We start from the raw sequence: 23,305 nt of genomic DNA, 5'->3' as shown, positions 1-23,305 counted from the left end.
TTCCCAGAAGTTCCACACAATATCCTTTAACAAACCCCCTATATATCAACAACCTGTCGTTAAAAAAGTCGGAAACAGTTGCTATTGTTGGGGAAATGTGTGGATTTTCAGAAGCAGATTTACAGGCTAGAAGGCAGGTTTTTAAGAAGTATCATTTAGCCAATGCTGATTTTAAAGAATATGTTGAGGGTATGGAAGATGTTCTGGCTGAGTTTGCGGACATAGTCGCACTTAAAGGGGATAAGTTAGAGTTAACAAATGTGTTTGAACACAAGGTTCATTTAGCGGATAAGACTAAGCCTATTTTTGTCCCTTCACATAGGATTCCTTTTAAGATTAGAGAACAGGTAGAGCAAGAGGTTAGTAAGTGGGAGGATGAAGGCATTGTTAGGCCCATTTCCTCACCTTTTAATTTTCCATCGTTAGCAGTGCCTAAGAAGGATGGTTCAGTCCGAGTTTGTGTGGACTTTAGGAGACTGAACAAGAAAACCATTCCTGATTGTTACCCTGTGGAGTGTTTGCCATATTTATTAGTTGAGATTGGGGGCAAGAATATTTATCCTTCAATTGGTCTGATGCAAGGGTACTTGCAAATACCTCTTAGTGAGGAGAGTCGAAAGTACATGGCTTTCTCTTTGCTGAAGGGGCATTATGAGTTCACGCAGATGCTGTTTGGATTATCAGGTAGTCCTATGACATATACTAGGCTAATGAATACAGTTTTGCATGGCTTCTTAGGGAAATCCATATTTATCCATATGGATGATACAATTGTTGCCACTGATTCTGTAGAGGAACATTTAGAGGTTCTTAGGGAAGTTTTTAGGAGGCTTAGGTTAGTGGGTTTGAAGATAAAATTAGCTAAGTGTAATTTTCTGAAGAAGCAGATCGTATATATTTGGGTAATGTCATTTGTAACGAGGGTGTTAGTGAATTCCACCAGCTCCTGACAACTGGCAGCCTGTGGCAGATGAGCCCTTGATCTTCTCGACACCCAGCAGGTAAAAACATCTTCAAGGTCATCCAGAGAAAAGCTCGAGTCCTTCCTTACACTGCCAGAGCTTGACACCAATGGGAAGCCACAGGCCAACATCACCAGGGAGATTTGGCGGCGCCAACTTCATACTAATGTCTCCATTTCCTTTTCCAAAGGCAAGCTCATGGTGGTCCTACCACAGAAGGCAGATGAGTTGCTGGAAACCTCCGAGGCCTCACAGTAAACCTGCAACACGGCTTGCAAGGCCAAGGATGGCCACAACAATGACAGATGAACCAACACTGTGCACAGTTGGCCACACAAACCATGGCAGGCAGGGGCACCAGGTACATAGGCCGCACTTCTACCATTATAAATTCAGGAAGATGGCCAAGAACTGCACCTCCAGATGCAGCTCGAGGACCAAAAGAAAATAATAATAGCCACTAAAGCCCTGACAGCTGCCTGCCACACATACATCATCACTGATCGCACCTTTGGCAGGAGGTTTCTGGTGGAAACTGGCATGTTTAAATCAATGCTACCTGCAATGAAGGATGACCACCACCATGCACCAGGCACCCAGTTGCACCTGTGGCCACCAACGGTGGTCCTGTAGCATGATACGACCATCAAAATCTCATCCTCCACCCATTGGGAAATGAATACAGGTGGGAATTCATTGTCTCTGATACCCAGAAACCCCTACTCAGCACTGACTTTCTTGCTGGTGGAAGTTGCTCACTGCTGTTCTCCTTCCAAACAACCTCCTTTTCCATGCGCCTCAAGCAGCCAACTTTCTCACTGGTAGGACCTACAGAACTACACCAGCTACAACAGAGTCCTGGGTACCAACAAATAGAATATATCCCTGCTGCCAACCCAAGGCAATGTTCATTGCCAGGTGTAATGCCCCAGCTTAAAATGTGCAACTATCCTGAGTCCTCCTTGACTTACACACTACCCCAATAGAAGAAACTAACTCACATCCCACCAAAATAGAGTTTGGCAAAACTATCTGTGTATATACCAGGTGATTCTTCCCAGCTGACACCAATTCCCAAAAGCTTCCCCTAACCATCCCCTCCCCTCCCTACAGGAGAGCTTACCCAGTCATTGAGCATAATGAAAAAGCACACAAAATACTGCTTTATGGCCATGAGGACTAGGTGTCTAACTACAAGCTTAAACTAGTCTACCTGAGAGGCAATGATGCCCCTCCCCATCTTATCAACCTCTCCCAGTTTTGATGGAAGATTGGACCCACTACTACAGCCAGCCTATAAACTGAATACATATATAATTAAAGCATTCACTGACAAATGCATATACTTCTAATGGGAATGTTCAATAAACCATGTATACATTAACATTTTCAGTAAAATGCATCCCCATGTCTTATTGCATACCATTTCTCATTCAAGTTTGTTTGCTCCAATTCTTTGATTATGTATATCAATGTTTATTTGCATGTTTAAGTTGAAAAATAAGTTTTCACACAGATTCATTTCTGCACCAGCAGATTACCATAGACGAGTAGTAACTTGAATGTTGTAAATAAATATTACCACTATTTTTACTCTTCTAAAATGACTCCGATTTCAAACATTCTTAGCTGACAAAAGTAAAATTGTAGTATGTTAAAGAGTTTACAGATAAATCTCACTATAGCATGAATATCGTAATCAAGCATGTTTGTGAGGCATTTTACAAAATTCAAAGGTAAAAATGTGCAAAATATTTTCAGTTTGGAGATTAATGTCCGTTCACTTATTTTTAATATCTGTATCGTGTCGATTTTAATCTATATTTTGTACAATTGGGGATGCACCACAAAGCACCACATATTATTTGTTGTGGTGTTTATATCATCCAAATCAAAATATTGCATGTTCTGAGACACTGTTGGCCATTTTAAGCCATATACATTACTTGATAGTATGTTCGGGTTTTTCAGTACATAAGCTTCAGAAAAGCTTATTCAGTACCAAATTCAATGAACTTCAAAATAACATCAGAGTATTTTTCAAATGGATGTATTGGAAAAAATACAATTATCTGTATGCTGTACTAGCCCAAACCATATTTCATGCACTGCGATAGTCGAATGTGTGCAGTGCACCAGTTAAAAACATAGCTTTCTACTTATGAAAGTGGTACCATCTTATTTTTATGTTTATTTTTTGTTATTTTTATGTTTATTTTTGAAAATTTTACTAGTCAAAATTGGAGTACACTTTTAAGACCAGAGCATCTTTGACACCTATGAATTCAGTATGTGGATGATATTTTCATCCACAGCAAAGGAGCAAAGGAAGCAAAAAAAAAAAAAAAGCTATCAGATACCCTCACTTGACAGTAAGAGAGCAGGAAAAGGAAGACCCTTCCTTTTCTTGACATCTTTGACTACAATAAACCAACCCAGTATGTTATATCAGTTACATAAAAGCTACAGATGTAAGCATCTGCCTTAATGACATGGGAGAATGACCAAGCCATACAAAAGGTCTGTCTTTGGTGCAAACATTAGAAGGGCCTTCTCTCACTGTTATAACTAAAGAACTGCAATGTGTGAGGAAGATGGACATATCTGTGATACAACAGAGGAAATGGTAAGGAAAAAGTGGAAGTTTCCTACAAGCGGTGAACATTATACAAAGCAAGATGAAAATAATAACAATTTCCTACAAAACTGACTTTGTAATAGTCTACAGACAGGAGGTAGATGCCTTTCAGATGATCACCATTAATGGGGTAATTCCCAATGCCCAACTGCCCACATTAGGGAGAATTGCTTATTGTTTACAACTGGCCCAAACTGGTAGCTGCCCTTGTGATGTGAAACTGCACTGGGGATCTACGGAATCAAAATCGGTGTGTTTTACAAATTTAATGTTCAGAGGGGATGTATAGGCCATTTAATATAAGCTATGTAAGGTTTACAATCACTATTCAAGGACACAACCTCAGTGTTCTTCCCTTAAGCAGAGGAAAATAATGTTTAAGGCTGTTTATTGGCACTCTATTCAGCGGGAAAGGACTGCCTCCCGTAACTTCACCAGAAATCATCGCCATCTGTTATTTTCGTAGTTAACATTAGTTTTCAGGTTCCTGACTGAATCTTAAATTTTATGACTACATGCCAACACCCTGGAGTGTATTTCCACTGAAAAACTAGTGTAGCCCTGAAGTAAGCCCATACGATAGTTGCAGAAACAACTGTTGACATTAAAAAAATATAGCAACGTTGTAGTGATTTTCATCCTCTTATCCAGTGAAGACAAGAAGAGTTATTGGGAAATGGAAAGGTGTTGTCTCAAAGACATTGATGCCACGCATGATTTGGATTTCAATACAAATTACATAACAGAACGACTGTTTCCAAAAATGGCATACATATATGTATGTATTTGTGTGTGTGTGTGAGAGAGAGAGAGAACGGAGGGGGCGGGCAAATCAGCCCAAGTGATAAAGCACACAGGAAGCTGGAGGAGGAACAAACATGGAGAAGTATTACAATTTATTCCGACGCGCTTCGCATTATGCTGAATGCATCCTCAGGGTTCTGTACAATAAATAATGACCAATCTAGGTTATATGAATTTGCAAGTTGTCTAAAAAATCGTTTATACACTAATTAAAATGAAAACAAAACTTCACACATACATAAATGTACACTAAAGATTGACAAAATTACACAAGAAATTAAGTTAAGACACATTTGAGGAGCACTGGGGGTCGACCTACCATGGCAAGAGATAAAAAAAAACTAAAAGAATGTACACAAAAACACAGGTTAAGAAAGGTACAAGGGCATGGAGGTGGACTGGGTGTTCATTACTTTGATTATTAAAAATAGTTTAACCCAACCACTGAGCTGACTATCAGCTCTCATAGGGCTGGCCCGAAGGATTAGGATGAAATGAAAGGTCTAGGCTAGAAGCCTAGCACTGGGACCAAATAGGTCACTCGGTAGTGATGAATGAATGAAAATGAAATTAAAAGCTGCAGAAAGGCATTTGCTCTCATACTGGAACACACTCATACAATAAATACATTTATACTTATGTTTCCATATATACTCACTAAAGAGGTATATTGAAATTCAAAATAAATTCAGTAAAGTTTTAAAATTCAGTCGTTTTAAAATTCATTAGACGTCTAAGGGTATTCGTATTTCTATTATTTACTTTTTATATTTTATCAACTAAATCACAGCTCCTCATGAACATTAAAATGGGCATTACTGAAAATGTTGAAGATTCCAACAAAATTTCTTCAATTGGTCTATTTCCAAAATTTGATAATCGCTGCAGGTTATATTTAGGACATTCACACAGAACATGCTTAACCGTTATCAACACTTTGCAAAATGGGCATTTGGGAGGAGGGCTACATGGACTGTTCATTAAGTGTCAATGTGTTAAACGAGTATAGCCTATTCAAAGACGCGTCAGAATTACTTATGTGTGTCTGTCTCTGCTATGATGAACTCCATTTTCCAACACTGGATTTTATCTGTTTTAATTTATTATCTTCAGGCTCTTCATTCCATATATTTTGCCATTTACTTACAATGATTGTTTTTATATATCTTATATAGTCACTAATAGGGATGTTTATATTTGCTCTTGTCATGTGGACTGCTTCTTTAGCTGCTTTATCAGCCTCTTCATTTCCTTTAATCCCTACATGGGCAGGGATCCAACATGTTTCAATATTTTTTCCGTTATTATACAATTTATGGGGTGAAAACTTAATTTCTGAGTCCAGTCCCGTGTCAGCCGGTGAAATTCCATTACAGCACGAATTTCTAGGTATAAAATGCTAGATATACCAGAAAAAGAGCTTTCAGGAAAGCTGGGGTTACTACCCCAGTCAGCGTCTTCTAGGAAGACGTCGGTATAAGGAAGGGTGAGTGAAATACCACTACCACGGAAACATACTCGAAAGATCTCTCCTTATCAAAACCCCCGGAACAGAGCGGTGAGCCGTTACAGCCCCTACACTCAACACCCGCCAGGACGGCGACACCAGCGCCACCTACCTCATTCCATTTTCTAGCACGTGATTGCTACCTTTTCCTTTTGTGTGCTCGTGCCCTTTTTTGGATTTATTTTCATCTTTCGCCATGTCATCGAGCAGCTTTACCATCTCCAAGTTAAGTACCATCTTCTTGTGGGGTTTTGTTCTATATTTTGGCTGTTATGGTCTCGTCTTTTCATAAATATTGAGATCTTATTATGACGCCACGGCGTCCTCCGCCAGCCATGTCGACCGCGAGGCGACCCCATCAGTTCTTTTCTGTTGGGGTTGTCTCCTTGTCGTTATAGATGTATTTTTGCCCCATGGTTCTCATCCTGGTGGGTTCCCTGCGGTGGCCCCCCCTTTTTCTCGAATTTACGTATCATTGGCCTGTCGGCCTTTGTGAGGGTGATGCCCCGTCCAGGTACCCCCCAGGTTGGGTTCCTTATTATTTTTAGTCTGTATTAGGCTAATTATTTTATTCTTGGAGATGGTGCTCTCTTTTTATTTTATTTTATTCATTGTTTACCTCCTCGTGGTGGCGGCAGCCTCAGATCTAACCGCTTCCCCGAGGTAGGCTACGCACCTATTGAGCACATTTTTGTTCCCATTTTTATGTGTGATGGTTATTTAGTTGAGTAGGCTTGTTTTGCTTCCATCCCCTTGCCCTTGGCGTGGAGATCATCAGGTTGAGGAGTTTTGGTTGCTGTTTCCTCCAGGGTCGTTTTTGGTGGGCAGAGTGAGCCCCTTAGTTCTCTTCCTTCCTTTGGGGGAATAGAGTTCTTTGGATGTGTTTCCTCTAGGCTAGTCGCCTTCTTGCCCCCTCTTCTCGATCCCGGTTGGTTCTCGGCACAAAATTTCTCTCCCTGTTGCTTCCTCCTCCCCTCCGCACTCCTTCCATTTTCCTAGCCTATACCAGGTTAGGTCCCTATTAGGCTTCGCCTAGGAAGGAGTCGGGCATCGGGCTGGGTAGCTTCCCTTAGTAGTAGGCCACCCTCCCAAGTTTCATTATTCTTGGAGTGGTGTATGTGTGCAGTTGAGCGGGTGATATTTTTCCCCCTGTCTCCTGTTCCCTTTCTTCGTAGCCTACCTCTCTCCCCTACTCCACCCCCTCCCCCCCCCTCACCACCCCTCCAGCCTTGCTCTACTCGTGCGGGTGACGCTAGATGGCGTTTTCTCCGAGTTCAGGGACTCCTCCATTTGGTAGAGGGATTCGCTCCCTCCCATACAGTCCCTAGCATCGCTGTGTTGGTGTTGGTGGTTCGTTTACTCGTAGCTCGAACGTGTTCGACACTCTATCCCACACTTCTTTTCTCCCCGTCGGGTTACTTGGCTAGGGTATTATATATTTGCTCCGGCTTATGTTATGAATATACGAGCATCTTGCCCACCTTGTTTCTCCGGCGGGGAAGTAAGGGGAGCGGATCCCTCCGGTCTCCGGAGTATTTACCCTTGTACCGTCACTTGTTTAATGTTATTGTTTATGAATATACATATTTAGATAAGTGTGTTTATCTAACAGAGTACTCTCCTCATTTACATATACGTGAGTCCGGTTCTACATCCGAGGGCTCCGCCGTTATTTTACTGGCAGCCCTTGCGGTGAGTTCTTGTTGTCTCATTCCTTTCATTCCCGGAGTATTCCGGGGTCTGAAATTTTACCTTCCACTCTGTGTATTTTAGAGCTTATTGGCCTAGTTTATGATAAGGGATTTCTTCTCCGCCGGAGTATTCCGGTTGTAGTTGAATTTCCCGGCCTTGCCGGCTTTAGATTGCTTAGAGTGGTGGGTTCATGTACTTTTCTACTTACAGACTGTTCGCTGTGAGGAGCCGAGGTGTACCGCCTTCCTCCAACAACCCTACGGTCACATAGTGTGCCGGACCCACACTGGTTGTGCGGTCCAGCTCGACGACCTGGTAGTTTGGCACCCTGATGGTTGTGAGGTTTGCTTCGCTCTGTGCGCAACCGTCCAGGATGAGTCGGTAAGTGACAGTCTTCTCCGTTTTACGCTCCTCATATTGTATATTGTTTACGTGGTTCCCGGACTGTTTTTTCGTTCTTGGCTAATTGCTGGTTTTCTTACAGGCGGAGGAGTCCTCCAAGAAGTCTGCCTTGGAATCCCCTCCGGGCCTGGGTGGCTGGGTTTGGCAGGAATGTTCCGCCGGGAAGCCCTACGTCCTCGATGCCAAGTTGAGGGACCTGCTCTACCCGGCGCACGGGTGGCGCCGCAGTGCCAGAAGATCTTGCCACCCCCATCATCCAGCAGATCCGGGATGCGACCCAGCCACCCCAAGTGGATATCCTCTACGCTGAGGTTTCGGAGGACGTCTCCGCCTTAAACTTAGACCTGGAACCTATGAATACTGAACAGGACCAGGTGGTAAGTGGTGAGGTAGGTGAGGTTGTTGGGGCGGGCCTTTATTTGACTCCCCAGCTTCATCCATTTCTTCCTTTGCAGGTTTTGTGAAGTCTTCCTCCTTGGGTGATAGAGCTCCATCTGCTATCCCCAAGTTGAAGTTGAAGACTTCATGGAAGGCGAAGGGCTATAAGTCCTCGTCCTCCAAGAAGGCATCGCCTTTCCCCGTCGAAGGCTAAGGTCTCAGCACCTGTAGCCTCCGGGAGCAAGTCTGGTTCCTCCGGCAAAGCGCGAGTAAGAGGGCTGCAAAACCAAGCCCTCCTCGCCAGCCTGCCTTTGACGCAGAGGCCTTGCTGAACCAACTTTTAAAATGTTCACGGAGGATTTTGACACGAGATTCACCAAGATCTCTGAAAAGTTGGCCAGTCATGATAATATACTGGCGGGAATGGCTCGCCCCACCCCAGCCGAACCCCAGTATGTCATCCCCGACACAGCGGACCTCCCGCCGTTTCGATGTCAGTAACCCTTGGCGTTTCGCCCTCCGGGCCATCCAACATGATGGCAAACTTACGGTTGAAGGTCTTGGCACGAGACGGTTGGAGGAATTGGAATTCTTCCCCGCCGATCTCTTGCCCCCCTACCCAGGCTTCGTAAGATTAACGGAGGAAGCATGGGTTCGGTCGGATAAGGTTCCTAGGGAGACTGTCATCGTCCCTAGGGACCAAGCTCAGTCGGCTCTCCTGCGCACTCTGACGGAGTGGCAGGCAGAAAATACAAAGTTGACTCCTTTCAAGGGCAACTTCACAATGTTTGCCCTGGGAGACAACTTGCCCACCCCTTGCTTGAACAAAGTCGCTCTGGCTACGGCCCGAGCGTGCTTTGAAGGTAATCCGTTACCGCAGCTGAGGGAAACAGACCCCACTTCCCTGGTATTCCCAGGAAGTGACGAGTTCTGGGTGGATGCTCCGTCCACTTTCACTGTTGGGAAACTGGACCCCTTCTGTGCTTCCTCACAGTTCAGTGAACAGCTCCCCAAGCTGCTGGAATCTTTGCTAAAGGCGGAGTTTGATGCCCGGACTAAGTTAGCCCGGTCCTTGAACTCCGTCTGCCTTACGGAAGCCACTGCCGTCTCCTGCGCGGACGAGCCATTTTTTCAAGTCTTGGCTAAGTCCCTGCTAGCTGGCTTTCAGTCTGACCTTTTCGAGTTCATCATGGCCAGACTGGAATGCAGAAAATTCATTTTTGCTGATGCCACTATCCGTCACGAGCCTAACAAGCTTGTTAAGAGCTCGATCTGGGGGCCTAACCTCTTCCCAGAAGAAGAGGTTACGAATGTTATGGCTGAGGCTACAAGGGCCAACCAGAGTCTGCGCTCTCGCTGGGGCATTTCTGCCTACAAGCGCCAAGACCCCAGAATCTGGCAGCCCCAGACGAGAGGAGGCAAACGTTTCAGGAGACATAAGAGGCCCCACCATCAGGCGGTAGTTCAAGCCGTCCCGGTCTCGGCAGTGGCACAGCCCTCCACCTCCAAGGCTCACCCCCAACAATATGTGCTGGTCCAACCAGCTCATTCCCTGCTGTGCCCTCGTATGTTGCTTCGCCAGCATACAACCCCACCTATGAGGGCCGTGGATACTTTCACGGCCTTAATAGGATCGCAAAGGGGGAAGAGGCAGGCCCCTCATAGAGGAAAACCCAACACCACCCCAAGAGGAAGGCCTGGACGTGGTAGAGGGAACAAACCCGCTCCCTCCCACTGAGAGCACACAGGTAGGTGGTCGCCTGTATTGGTTCAGGGACCAATGGACCTTCAGCCCTTGGGCACACAGCATTGTGTCCAAAGGACTAGGATGGAGCTGGATCAAGGACCCTCCTCCTCTAACCAGGTTTTACCAGCCACCCTCATCAATCCTACAGGATTACGTGGCAGAATTGCTCAACAAACAAGCAATAAAGAAAGTAAGGCACCTAAAATCAAGGCAGGTTATTCACTGTTCCCAAAAAGACTCCGATCAGCAAAGAGTGATCCTGGATCTGTCGCGTCTAAATCTCTACATAAAATGCGACAAATTTCGCATGCTTACGGTAGCTCAGGTACGGACTCTACTTCGCGTGGAGCCGTCACCACCTCTATCGATCTTTCAGGCGCTTATTATCACGTCCCGATTGCGCGGAACTTCTCTCAGTTCCTCGGTTTCAGACTCGGGAATCAAGCCTACTCCTTCAGGGTCATGCCCTTCGGCCTAAACATTGCGCCCAGGGTATTCACCAAGCTGGCGGACACGGTAGTGCAACAACTCCGGTCCCGAGGATATCCCTAGCAGCGTACCTAGACGATTGGATAATTTGGGCACCAACAGTTCTGGAGTGTCAGAAGGCTACGTCCATAGTCATCAACTTCCTGGAGTCGTTGGGTTTTCAACTGAACAGAGAGAAGTCCCGCCTGACTCCGAGTCCCGGTTTCAGTGGCTGGGTCTCCAGTGGGATCTGTCCTCTCACACGTTATCTCTCCCGCCTCCCAAGAGGAAAGAGATAGCATCTCTCACCAGGAAATTTCTCAAAAATCAATCGGCATCCCCCGATCCCAAGAAAGAGTCCTTGGGTCTCTTCAATTTGCCTCAGTGACGGACCTGCTCTTAAAAGCGAAACTAAAAGACATAAACAGAGTGTGGCGGAGTCGAGCCAATGTCAAGCTCAGAGACAAGGTCTCCTCTATTCCTCGAATCTTAAAAACAAGACTGCGGCCTTGGACCACAGTCAGAGGCCTGTCCAAATCAGTTCCGCTTCAATTTCCCCTCCGGCATTAGTTGTTCACACAGACGCTTCCCTAAGCGGCTGGGGGATATTCACCAAAACAAAAGTACAAGGAACGTGGTCCACAATGTTTCAGCAGTTCCATATAAACACCCTGGAAGCTATGGCGGTCTTTCTAACTCTAAAGAAAATCCGCCCCCAACCGGATTCATATCAGGCTGGTATTGGACAGCGCAGTGGTAGTTCATTGCATCAACAGGGCGGCTCCAAATCAGGTCGAGTAAACCAAGTAATGGTTGCTATCTTCTCCCTGGCGAACAAGCACGGCTGGCACCTGTCAGCCACCCACCTAGCGGGGGTACGGAACGTGGTGGCGGATTCCCTGTCCAGAGCTACTCCGTTGGAGACGGAGTGGTCCCTGGACGGGGAGTCTTTCAAATGGATTTGCCGCCGGGTTCCGGGTCTCCAAGTGGATCTGTTCGCGACGGAGAGCAACTTCAAGCTCCCCTGTTACGTGGCCCCGAACCTGGACCCTCAGGCGTACGCCACAGACGCAATGACAGTAGATTGGAACAATTGGGAGAAAATTTATCTGTTCCTCCAATAAATTTACTGCTGAAAGTATTACACAAACTCAGGACATTCAAAGGTCAACCAGCCCTAGTAGCCCCCTATTGGCCGAAGAGCAATTGGTTCCCTCTTCTTCAGGAACTGGGATTGCGGAGTCTTCGGATTCCCAAGCCCATACTGACCCAAACAGTACAAACCAAGACTGTGTCAGCTTCCTCAAGAATTCAGAATGCCCTAGTTTTATGGACTTTATAAAATTCTGCAGCCCAAAAAGGAGCAAACATTGACCCTGTCAACACTCTGTTTTTAGAATCAGATAAAAGAGATTCTACTCTTAGACAGTATGACTCAGCAGTCAAAAAGTTAGCCTCCTTCCTGAAAGCATCTGAAGCCAAAATCATGACGACTAATTTAGGAGTTTCTTTCTTTTAGATCACTGTTTGAGAAAGGCCTTGCTCCGGCCACTATTACCACAGTCAAGTCAGCCCTGAAGAAAGTATTTCTATACGGCTTTAAAATCGACCTTACAGATTCCTATTTTTCATCTATCCCCAGAGCATGCGCTCGTCTGAGACCCGTATCACGCCCACATTCTGTTACGTGGTTTCTCAATGACGTCCTTAAGTTAGCATCAGAGATGGACAACTTTCAATGCTCTTATCAGGATCTGTTAAGGAAGACTTTATTTCTGATTAGCTTGGCTTCAGGTGCTAGAATCTCAGAGCTATCGGCTCTCACTAGAGGTGATAATTTTGTGAACTTCCTCCCGTCCGGAGAGGTCCTCCTTTCCCCTGACCCTAGATTCTTAGCCAAAAACGAAGACCCACAAGACAGGTGGTCTCCTTGGAAGGTGGTGCCCCTTCCACAAGACCAGTCTTTATGTCCAGTTTATACACTTAAATCTTACCTTTTAAGAACTCCACAGAGTAAGTCGGGTCCTCTTTTTATCAGGGAGAAAGGTGGTACTCTTTCACTGAATGCTATAAGACAACAAATTCTGTATTTTATTAAACAGGCCAACCCAGATTCAGTTCCTAAGGTTCATGATATTCGAGCAGTTGCTACTTCCATTAATTACTTTCATAATATGGACTTCTCAGAACTATCTAAATATACGGGTTGGAAATCACCTCTAGTGTTTAAACGCCACTATTTAAAATCGCTCGAAGCCCTGAAATTTTCTACCATAGCTGTGGGAAGTGTCATCTCCCCACCTTAACTAATCATATCCTTATCCTATCCTTTCCCCCCCGCCCGCCTGCCTCATTTACTTCTCTGCTTATCCTCCTGGTTGATCATGCCTCACTGCCTGGCTCCTCATATTGATGTGTCTTGTCTCTGTTGAGTGGAAACTGTAATCTGACATGTTATGATTGTTTTTCTTGTGGGGTACTGGGCGGTTTTTATTTTGCTCCATGTACCCCAGATATATGTATATGTACTGTATATTTTATTTTCCATTGATTTTGTCTCTTACGTGTTTAGCCTAAGTTTACGTGTGTAGCTTTAAGATTGTATGTGCATTTATCTTATGCAAATTTCATATGTCAATATGCTTTAGTAGTGTTAAGTATTTTTGGGGCCTCTTCCCCGTCGTGCTGGGACTTCCTTGTTTTTTTTCATAATATTAAGTCTTTGATGTGCCTTAGGTTTAGTGTTCTTGCTACATGTAAGAGATTCCCTGATTAAAACTATTTTCGTAATTTATGTTTTTTTCTTCAGATTACCCTCTTTTCCTCGTAGTTGCAGCCTTGGCATGATTCTCTATCACTATTTCACCGGCTGACACGGGACTGGACTCAGAAAAGGGATTTTGACAAAGGAAAAATCTATTTCTGAGGAAGGTCCCGTGTCACCCGGTGACCCTCCCTGACTCACCTATTGCTCCCCCCCTACTTGCACATGCCAAGTCTGGGGTTAGTGCTAGCATGGAATGAGGTAGGTGGCGCTGGTGTCGCCGTCCTGGCGGGTGTTGAGTGTAGGGGCTGTAACGGCTCACCGCTCTGTTCCGGGGGTTTTGATAAGGAGAGATCTTTCGAGTATGTTTCCGTGGTAGTGGTATTTCACTCACCCTTCCTTATACCGACATCTTCCTAGAAGACGCTCGACTGGGGGTAGTAACCCCAGCTTTCCTGAAAGCTCTTTTTCTCTGGTATATCTAGCATTTTATACCTAGAAATTCGTGCTGTAATGGAATTTCACCGGGTGACACGGGACCTTCCTCAGAAATAGATTTTTCCTTTGTCAAAATCCCTTTTGTTGTACAATATTATTTTTTTTTATTATAGCTTTGAATGGCTTCTACAGCGCTTCTGGAGTCGCTATAAATCACAAAATTATTAAATGAGGTTTCTTTAATTATTTTTATGGCTGATGCTATTGCACATAACAGCTGTAAACGCTGAGACATTATCTGGTAGCGAGAACTGATACGTTTTATCTTGGGGTACTGTAGCGTATTCCACTCCGTACTGTGATTTAGGTCCGCCGGTGTAAATTGCGTAATGTGAACCTTTCCGGATTATATGTGCTACTGTATGCTGTCTATGGTGTTCTGAGGTATATGAATAACTTTTTGATAAATATTTTAAGTGTGTACAAATTCTCATTTTATTCATTGTCTAAGAAGGGGGTAATTTTTATATTAAAGGCAATTGTATATTTATATTTAGTGACTCAAACAATCTTCTAGCTCTAATTGGGAAAAGAGGTGGATGATTGTTTTAAATACATCACTTAATCCAAGTAATTTTTTGGTTGGAGAATAATTTGTCTGAATTCTCAGAGCACTCCTCATTGTTACTAGCTCTCTATGGAGGGAAAGAGGTAGTTCACTACATTCACCTTGTAAAGAAGACGTTAGTGATGATCAAAAAGCTTCTGAACATATTGTTCTAAGGCCTTCATTATGAACTGGGTCTAACGTTTTCAGCGTTGCGTCTGATGCGAGCCATATATTTCCTTCCATAATCAATGATACACAGCACTGCTGCTTTATACAGTACAGTAAGGGTATGTCTATCGGCTCCCCAAGTAGTGTTCGATAGTTTTTTAAATAGGTTTAATGCTCTTTTACATTTTGATTTCATGTATGTTGTGTGGGCTTTCCAGTTCAAGTGAGTATCAAATACTAATCCCAAAAATTGGTATGGAATGATTTCTGATTTTTAAATCTATATCTTCGCCTTTTTTATACTTTTTATTTTTATAAAACATTACTGCTTGAGTCTTTTGTGTAGAAAATTTAAAGCCTACAGATGAGACCCATTCATCTATTTTATTATAGTTTTATTAATGATTTGCTCTGCATGTTTTATGCGAGAAGCTGGATAACATATGACAAAATCATCCATATACAAGTTACTTTTAATTCCGATAGGTAGATTATTGCTGATATCATTTATTGCAAAAGTAAACAGTGTGCCACTATGGACGCTTCCTTGTAGAACACCATTTTCAAGTGGAAATGTACTTGACAATACATCATCAATTCTCACTTGAAAAGTGCAATTTGTCAGAAAGTTTTGGATAAACCTAGGTAAATGTCCTCAGATGCTGTTTTTATGTAACATTTTTAATATTGCATATCTCCATGTAGTATCATATGCCTTTGCAATGTCAAAAAAACAGCTATAGTAATTTGTTTTCGTTCAAGCCTTCTTCGTATGTGATCTTCCAAGTTCGACAGAGAATCCAGTGTAGATCTGTTACACTGTGACCCAAATTGAGTTGGAGTCAAAATTTTATTTTCTCGAATGTGCCATGTTAGTTGAGCATTTACCATTTGCTCTAGTAATTTGCATAAACAATTTGTTAAAGAAATTGGTCTGTAATTGTTTACACTACTGGGGTCTTTTCCAGGTTTGGGGACAGGAATAATTACACCGTTCATCAGGAACTAAATTACGAAGCCATAAGTGGTTATAAAATTTTAATAAGTATGTCTTTGACAAAGGTGCTAAATAGCAGATCATTTCAAAACAAATACTGTCACCTCAAGGGGCAGATTTATTGCTGCTCAACAGAGCAAATTTCAACTCTTTAGCATTAAATTTTCTGTCATAATATATATCTTCTATTGTTTCAAAATTTATTGTTATCAATTCTACATTATTTTTATTTGTGCAGAAATGCTCATCTAAATTTTTGTAACTACTCACTTTTGCTAAATTTTCTCCTATTACATTTCTTATTTCTTTAGGATCAAGTATTCATTTCCCATCTTTTATTATGGCATGTCTAGGTGGTTTAATATGGGTACCATTTATTTTTCTGGGATTTTCCCATATTTTTTGTATGGGAGTATTAATAGGGAGATCTGATACATATTTCCTCCATGAAATGATTCTTCCTTGAATTACTTCCATTTTGAAATTTGCAGATATTTTGTTATATAGAGGTTTTAATGTATCAATTTCTAATAATAATATAGTCAGTTTTTGTAAATTTCCTTCTAATACCGGTAATTTTTATTATATTTCACAGAACTTTCTATTCAGAATATCTAATTGTCTTCAAATTTGGTGTTTTATTTTTATTTATTCTGTTAGTTTTTCAGACCAGCATGGGACTTTGTGTTTTGTTGGATGAGATTTGGATTCTGGTATTACTTAATCAGCAGCATATTTTTTATTAAATCAACAAGAAATGTATTAGTTTCATTATGGTCTTTTAAATATTCAAATGGTGGGATATTCCTAGTGTGGAATTCATGTTGCTCCCAATCTGCTTTATAAATGTTATATTGAGGGACATGCTTGGTGGGGTTATTTTGTAATAATGAAATTAATATTGGGAAATGATCACTTGTATGAAAGTCGTCAACTGTCTTCCAATCCAATCTGTCAACTATGCTTGTTGTACATAGAGTTAAGTCGATTGAGGAAAATGTTCTATGTGTTTTAGAAAAATGTGCTGATTTCGTTATCATTTGTACAGCACATGTCATATGAATCTATGAGTTCCTCTATTTAACTTCCTGCTCTATTTGAGTCTGTACAATTACAATCCCACATCAGGTTGTGAGCATTAAAATCACCTACTATTAATGTAGGTTCCTTGGCATTATGAAGCAAATCTTTAAGTTTGTCAAAGTCATAATTTTTATTAGGTTGGTTGTATAAATTATAAATTACATAATTATCGTTTTTTATTCGCATTTTAATACTCGATATTTGCAGATCAGTAACATTTACAGGTACTTTGTCATAACATACTTTGTTATGTACATATATAGCAATGCCTAAATTTCCTTCTTTCTCTCTAGATGTAGATGCTAAGATATATTTACCTATTGTTGATATGGTTTTGTTGACATGTTGTAAACATAATATCATTGGTTCACATTCATTTAGTAATCGTTGTATTTCTCCTAGGTGCAATCTGGTCTGCAGACCATTTACGTTCCATTGTATAATATAACTATTGAAAATATTTTATTACAGCGGTCGAGTTTGACTCTCTTTTTTTGTATCATGAACTTGGATTTTTTCTAATAATTTACTTACGACATTCATTTGTTTTTCTTTATAATATACTAAGTGCTAAATGCACATGCAACTTTTTTCATGGGTACTCAAATCCGTGGTTTCTTTTTTTCTATATTTCAGAAAATTTCTTATAATGTCTGTTAAACCCTCTTTTGTTATGTTTTTATTATTGCACAATGCAATGAAACAATCATTACATCCACAGGTGTTACCATGTATATTTCTTTCTTTATATATTTTATTGTATCAATTATTGGTGATGGAGTAATCTCTTCGCCCTTGACATTGTCATTGTTGTCTATGGTACGGTTGTCTTCCACTTCTCCGGTATTTTGGATATCTGTATCCATATGTTTTACTATTATTTTAGGAGATAATTGTATATTCTTAGCTTGTTTTTGTTTTTGTTCTATCTTCATATCTTTTGTCTTTGATTTGACCGATGTTTCTCTAATAATTGTTGGTTTCTTTGTTTTGGATAGTGTTCTTTCCAAGGGCCCTTTTTTATCTTTAATTTCCAGTCTATCACGACCCTCCTCTGTTACTTCCGTAGTAGCGTCCTCTTGTGTTCCTATTTGCATTAATATTTTAAATGAATTTGATAAAATGTTATCCATCTCATTTGTACCTGTTTCTTTATTCTTTACCATTTTACTTTTTTCCCTGAGCATTAATTTCTTCTTGCGATTTACTTTTCTGTGCTCCGTTACTTCTATTTCTATGCATTTTTGTTTCATTATTGTTCCTGTTATTGAAAAATATATATGTTTCTTACATGGGTCTTGAATTCCTCTCACTTTTAATTCCAACTTAGCCTCTTTTATAGATATCCCTGTTCGTTCTTGTAACATTTTCAATTCTGTATTGTATATATAGGACATGCATTCTTTGGACATTGCATGATGATCTTGTCCATAGTTTACACATTTTGGCTCACTACATTTCCATTGTGTGGCATGTTCGTCAGATCCACAATAAGCTCATATAGGTTCATTTCGACAGTTTTTCTTCGTTCTCAGTTCTCTATTTTGGCCCAAAATTTTTATTTTTTGAGGTAGATCTTGACCCTCAAATTGTATTTTTGCAATTCTTAATACTTTATTATTTACTTTACTTGGTATTTTATATACCTCACAATCTTGGACTTTGGTATATCTCATTTTAAGAGAGTCCAACAGCATATTCTTATCAACTGGTTTGTCATTATTTTCAGGAAGTACAATAGTACCCTGAATGCAGTTCACAGTACCATGCTTCTTTACTTTTCATGGATAAATAGTCTTCAGACTGGTTTTTTGTTGTGGCTTCTATAAGTCACGTCTTCATTTTTATTTGTCTGAACGACATTTCTGTCGTTGGGTGTCTTTTTAATAAGAAGTTTTCCAACTTTAGGACTGAAATTTGTTGTTCTGTTTTCATGGTTAGAACCCTTGACCAATTTCCACTCCCAAAGAGGGAGTCGAAATGAGTCAAGGTTGGGTCAACACGGTATTTACTTTTTTTGGATTTGTTTTGTACTGGAGCATAAGGTTCCAGTGTGGTTACATTTGGGTTGTTTTCTAATTTTTCTAAAGAAAGGTTGTTAGAGGAGGTTCCAGCAGTTGTCAACTGTGCCGAGTCACTACCATCAAAGGGCCCAGGGGTACTCGAATCTTTATTTTCACTTATCATAAAGCTTTGAGGGAGAAAAAAAAGTTAACCTGAAAACCTTAAAAAGATATCATCAGCATTTCATGGAGTTTTATTCTTCCACCAATGGCACAAGTGAAAGCAAACTCCCAAATGTCCACTCCCTACCCTACCCCATAGGGGATGGCACAACATGATTAGAGTGACCCAAGTGAAAGCCAAACCCACTTGCTAGGACTGAGAGTATTACAAGAATACAATCATCCCCACCCTAATCATGTTATGGGCAAACCGGATAGAATGCTGAGAGTCCTATCCCCAGAACCAGAGTCCCGTAGAATCCGTGGTCCAGCCCTAAAGAATAGTTCCGCCTTTGAGCTATCAATCTGACAACTCTTAGGTCTGAACATTATCAGGTAGGTGATGGTCCTACCACAGTTCCCACTATTTAACTTCGGACATAAACCCAATCCCAGCTATGATATCTTTTCCTATTTACCAGGTCTTATAAATTATCAAAAGTTAAAAATTCCACAAAAATTAATCCAAACAAATGTATAATGATATAGGGACTCTTGGACTCAAATTCTTGGAACAAATTCTTGGGGTTCAAGAGCCCCCTCACCACGTCAAAGAGGTCCCACATCGAGGGGGACTGGGTGTTCAACTGCAGAACAAGTTGTTTGATGAAGAAACTATCGAGGATCAATAATTCATTTTGTAATTTTTTCAGTCTTTAGTGTACTTTTATGTATGTGTGAAGTTTTGGTTTTCATTTTAATTAGTGGATAAACGATTTTTTAGACAACTTGCATATTCAAATAATCTATATTGGTCTTTATTTAATGTAAAGAACCCTGAGGATGCATCCAATTGAATGCAAAATGCGTCAGAATAAATTGTAATACTTCATGCCATGGTTGTTGTAACTCCCTGCTCTCTTTGTGATATATACAGTATATATATATATATATATATATATATATATATATATATATATATATATATATATATATATATATATATATATATATATGTATATATATATATATATATATATATATATATATATATATATATATATATATATATATATATATATATATATATATATATATATATATATATACATATGTATATATATATATATATATATATATATATATATATATATATATATATATATATATATATATATATATATATATATATATATATATATTTATTTTATATGTTTCCTGGTGCAGGTGGTTCGTATGACTCCACATTTATTACTTTACTCGGAAAATGGCCTTGTAAGATACCCAGGACATAAAAAACACAAACAAAAAAGAAGTACATGGAGCGGGGGCTCCTTCTCAAGGAGTGCAAGTGAAACACGTGGATATAAAAATAGTTATATTTGATAGCACACAAGATCAAAGGGAAAATTAACTGAGAACACGGTAAATTACTGCCGCAGAAGTCCTCCTGAAGGGGGGGGGAGCTTGGGAATGCCAGGAACACGGACCAAGGATAATTCTGCTACAGGCGTCTTTCTGAAACGATATTAGGACCCACATTACACATCTAATGCTGGAATTTGGGGATTGAATTACTCGGGGGTGCACTGAAGGCGCCAAAGGACTCCCCGAGGCGTTACTTGTGACTCAGAGGAAAGGAGCTGGGAACACCTGGGCCTGGCTTGAACCAAGAAATATCAGGGAACACAAAGTTATCGGCCAAGAAATTAATAAATGTAAAAGGGCTAAGTAATCGTGACTAGCAACTCGTTTTGGGTACATTACCACATTTGCAGGGGCATACGGCTGGCGACGTCTTCTGCCGGGGACCACGTGTGGGAGCGTGGACAAAGGTAGCCTCCCTCTCCAAGGTATTTCTTCAAATCGTAGATTGGGGCGGAAAACGGGCGCCCGTGGGATGATGGAAAGGTCGCCGTTGAGTATCAGCTCGCGTTTGGAGACTTGCAATCCCCCTTCCAGTCTTCTAAGGCCACGTGGATCGGAACACGAAGCACAAAGGGCGGCGATGGGCTCCACGTGGCGGCGAGCTGAATGGAGGGCAGAGGGCAAGACTGCCGAGACGTGACTAGCGACCGCGTGTGAGAGAGGGCTGTCCTGGCCCTGACCTTTTATTTCTTCTGGCCAGGGGTAAGGGGGGGGCGATGTCCTGACCCAGGGCACACTGCTATTTCATAGAAAATGGTATTTGCATCTTTCTGTACCAAAGAAAACGGTGCAAAGCAGATTACTGGTCCCCAACAATTATATTTCTGAGCCCCTATACCCCCAACCTTCAAAGGTTCAAACCAACCCAAAGCAGGAAAGGAGAACAGTTTCATAGCGTATTTTGGCACTAATCTTTACAATATATATGTGTAATTCTAATAGCCACCATGCCCTTCTTAATGTCTCACGATTACACTTTTTGGATATGCTTGTAACTACAAAGCCGTAAGATCAAACACGAGAAATTGAAGAGACTGTGATGGCCGGTCGTAAAAAGTGTGAACACGAGTCACCATAATCACAAGGAGGTCACGTTGCCGACCTGACCACGAGAAGGTCAGGTCGACAACGTGACCTCCTTTGTGATTATGATGATGGTTTGTTTCCTGCGGTCGCCATCACAGTCTCTTCAATTTCTCGCTTTGGATCTTACGGCTTTGTAATTACAAGCATATCCAAAAAGAGAAAGAATTCGAGAAGTTAAGAGGGCATTCTGGCTATTAGCACTACATATGTGTCTGCACACACACACACACACACACACACACACACACACATATATATATATATATATATATATATATATATATATATATATATATATATATATATATATATATATATATATATATATATATATATATATATATATATATATATATGCTTAAAAATCACAGTAGATGCACGTGATTTCAGTGTATAAGCGAATCCCACAGGAAAATGACAGGCAGAAGTTCAGTACCAATAGCTTTCACGTTTATATTAATGCATCGTCAGGGCAATGAATGAGGTACAGATATAAAGGAGGTTACAAAGTAAACAAGAAGAACAAGAATACCAGATGGTCAGTTGCCAAGGGGTAATAAACAGAAAGATAATCCAGGATAATCTGGGATCGAGCTGTCACAAACTGAACCCAAGACCAAACAAAAAGAAATACTAAGGTTTAGGCTTACAAAATCCAAAAATGTATAACCTTGAGAACCAGATGGTTAATTGCCAGGGGGTAAAAACAAAAGGTTACTCCACAGCAAATCCGGGATCACACAGTCACAAACTAATCCAAATATATACTTAACCATAAGGCAAACGGAATCTTACCCATTCACATTGCAGAAACATGTATAAAAATGAATATTAATTTTGCATATATTAATCAAGAACTTTTTTAATTATGAAGGCATCAAGTTAAAACAAACCAAGACTTAAATTTAGAACACTTTCATTATTTGACTTAATAAAACAAGATTCGATGATATTCCTTTTAACTGTGTCATCGCACGGGACTAAAGGTCTTGCTTTACTCCAGTTAACAGGATGATCTAAATCTCTCATCCTATTAACTGGAGTAAAGCAAGATAAACTATACCTTGGAAATAACATACAACCTTGCTGGTTTAGAGACAACGATAGGCAGCAACTTTGACCACATAGTTACCCCATGCTTGTGATGAATACCTTATTAGTTATGACTCCCCGTATACATATGTTTTTTTCATGGTAGTGTAAACTGGATATTAAATTAAATTATATATATATATATATATATATATATATATATATATATATATATATATATATATATATATATATATATATATATATATATATATATATATATATATATATATATATATATATATATATATATATATATATATATATATTATTATTATTATTATTATAAGCAACCAGAAGTTGTGCACAACGCCTCCCCCGCACCTAGTTCACCCTTTGTTTATTGAGAACCGCATGGCCGATCGTACTTGACCTAGAAATCAGAGCCGGGTTATCAACATTCCGATCTGTCCTTTTTTACCTGGAACAGATATTGAGATGACACAGATAAAAGTGGCCAGGAAGAGCCTTCATGCCACTCCCTTAATAAGCTTAGCCCAACTAAGCCTCTTAAGACAGCCTTCCTAAAGGCAAATTAAGCTGCCTGAATTGTCTTACCTCCACAGGGAACCTGCCAAGAGGCCCCCGAATCGCTGAACACCTGGGCAGTGATTCATCATTTGCACACGACTCATACCCCTGGCTGCGTGCCTTAAAAGGAAGAGACCGAAGGCAGTAAGCAGTTAGTCTTGTGAGGAGTCGTAAGGGACAGCCATGCATGTGGGTGGGTGATGCAGTTTGCTGAGAGACCATTCATTTCCCCTATGCAACTCCAGACCCCAGTCATCCTTGAGGGACAGCCTGTATCGTCGGTGACCCTCGTCCTTCGTCAGGGACCAGCTTTCCCTAAGGTAAAGTGCGAGTGAAGACTTTTCG

The sequence above is a fragment of the Macrobrachium rosenbergii genome, chromosome 42, assembly GCF_040412425.1.
Source record: "Macrobrachium rosenbergii isolate ZJJX-2024 chromosome 42, ASM4041242v1, whole genome shotgun sequence".
Classification (NCBI taxonomy): Eukaryota; Metazoa; Arthropoda; class Malacostraca; order Decapoda; family Palaemonidae; genus Macrobrachium; species Macrobrachium rosenbergii.
This window is presented reverse-complemented; position numbering follows the sequence as displayed.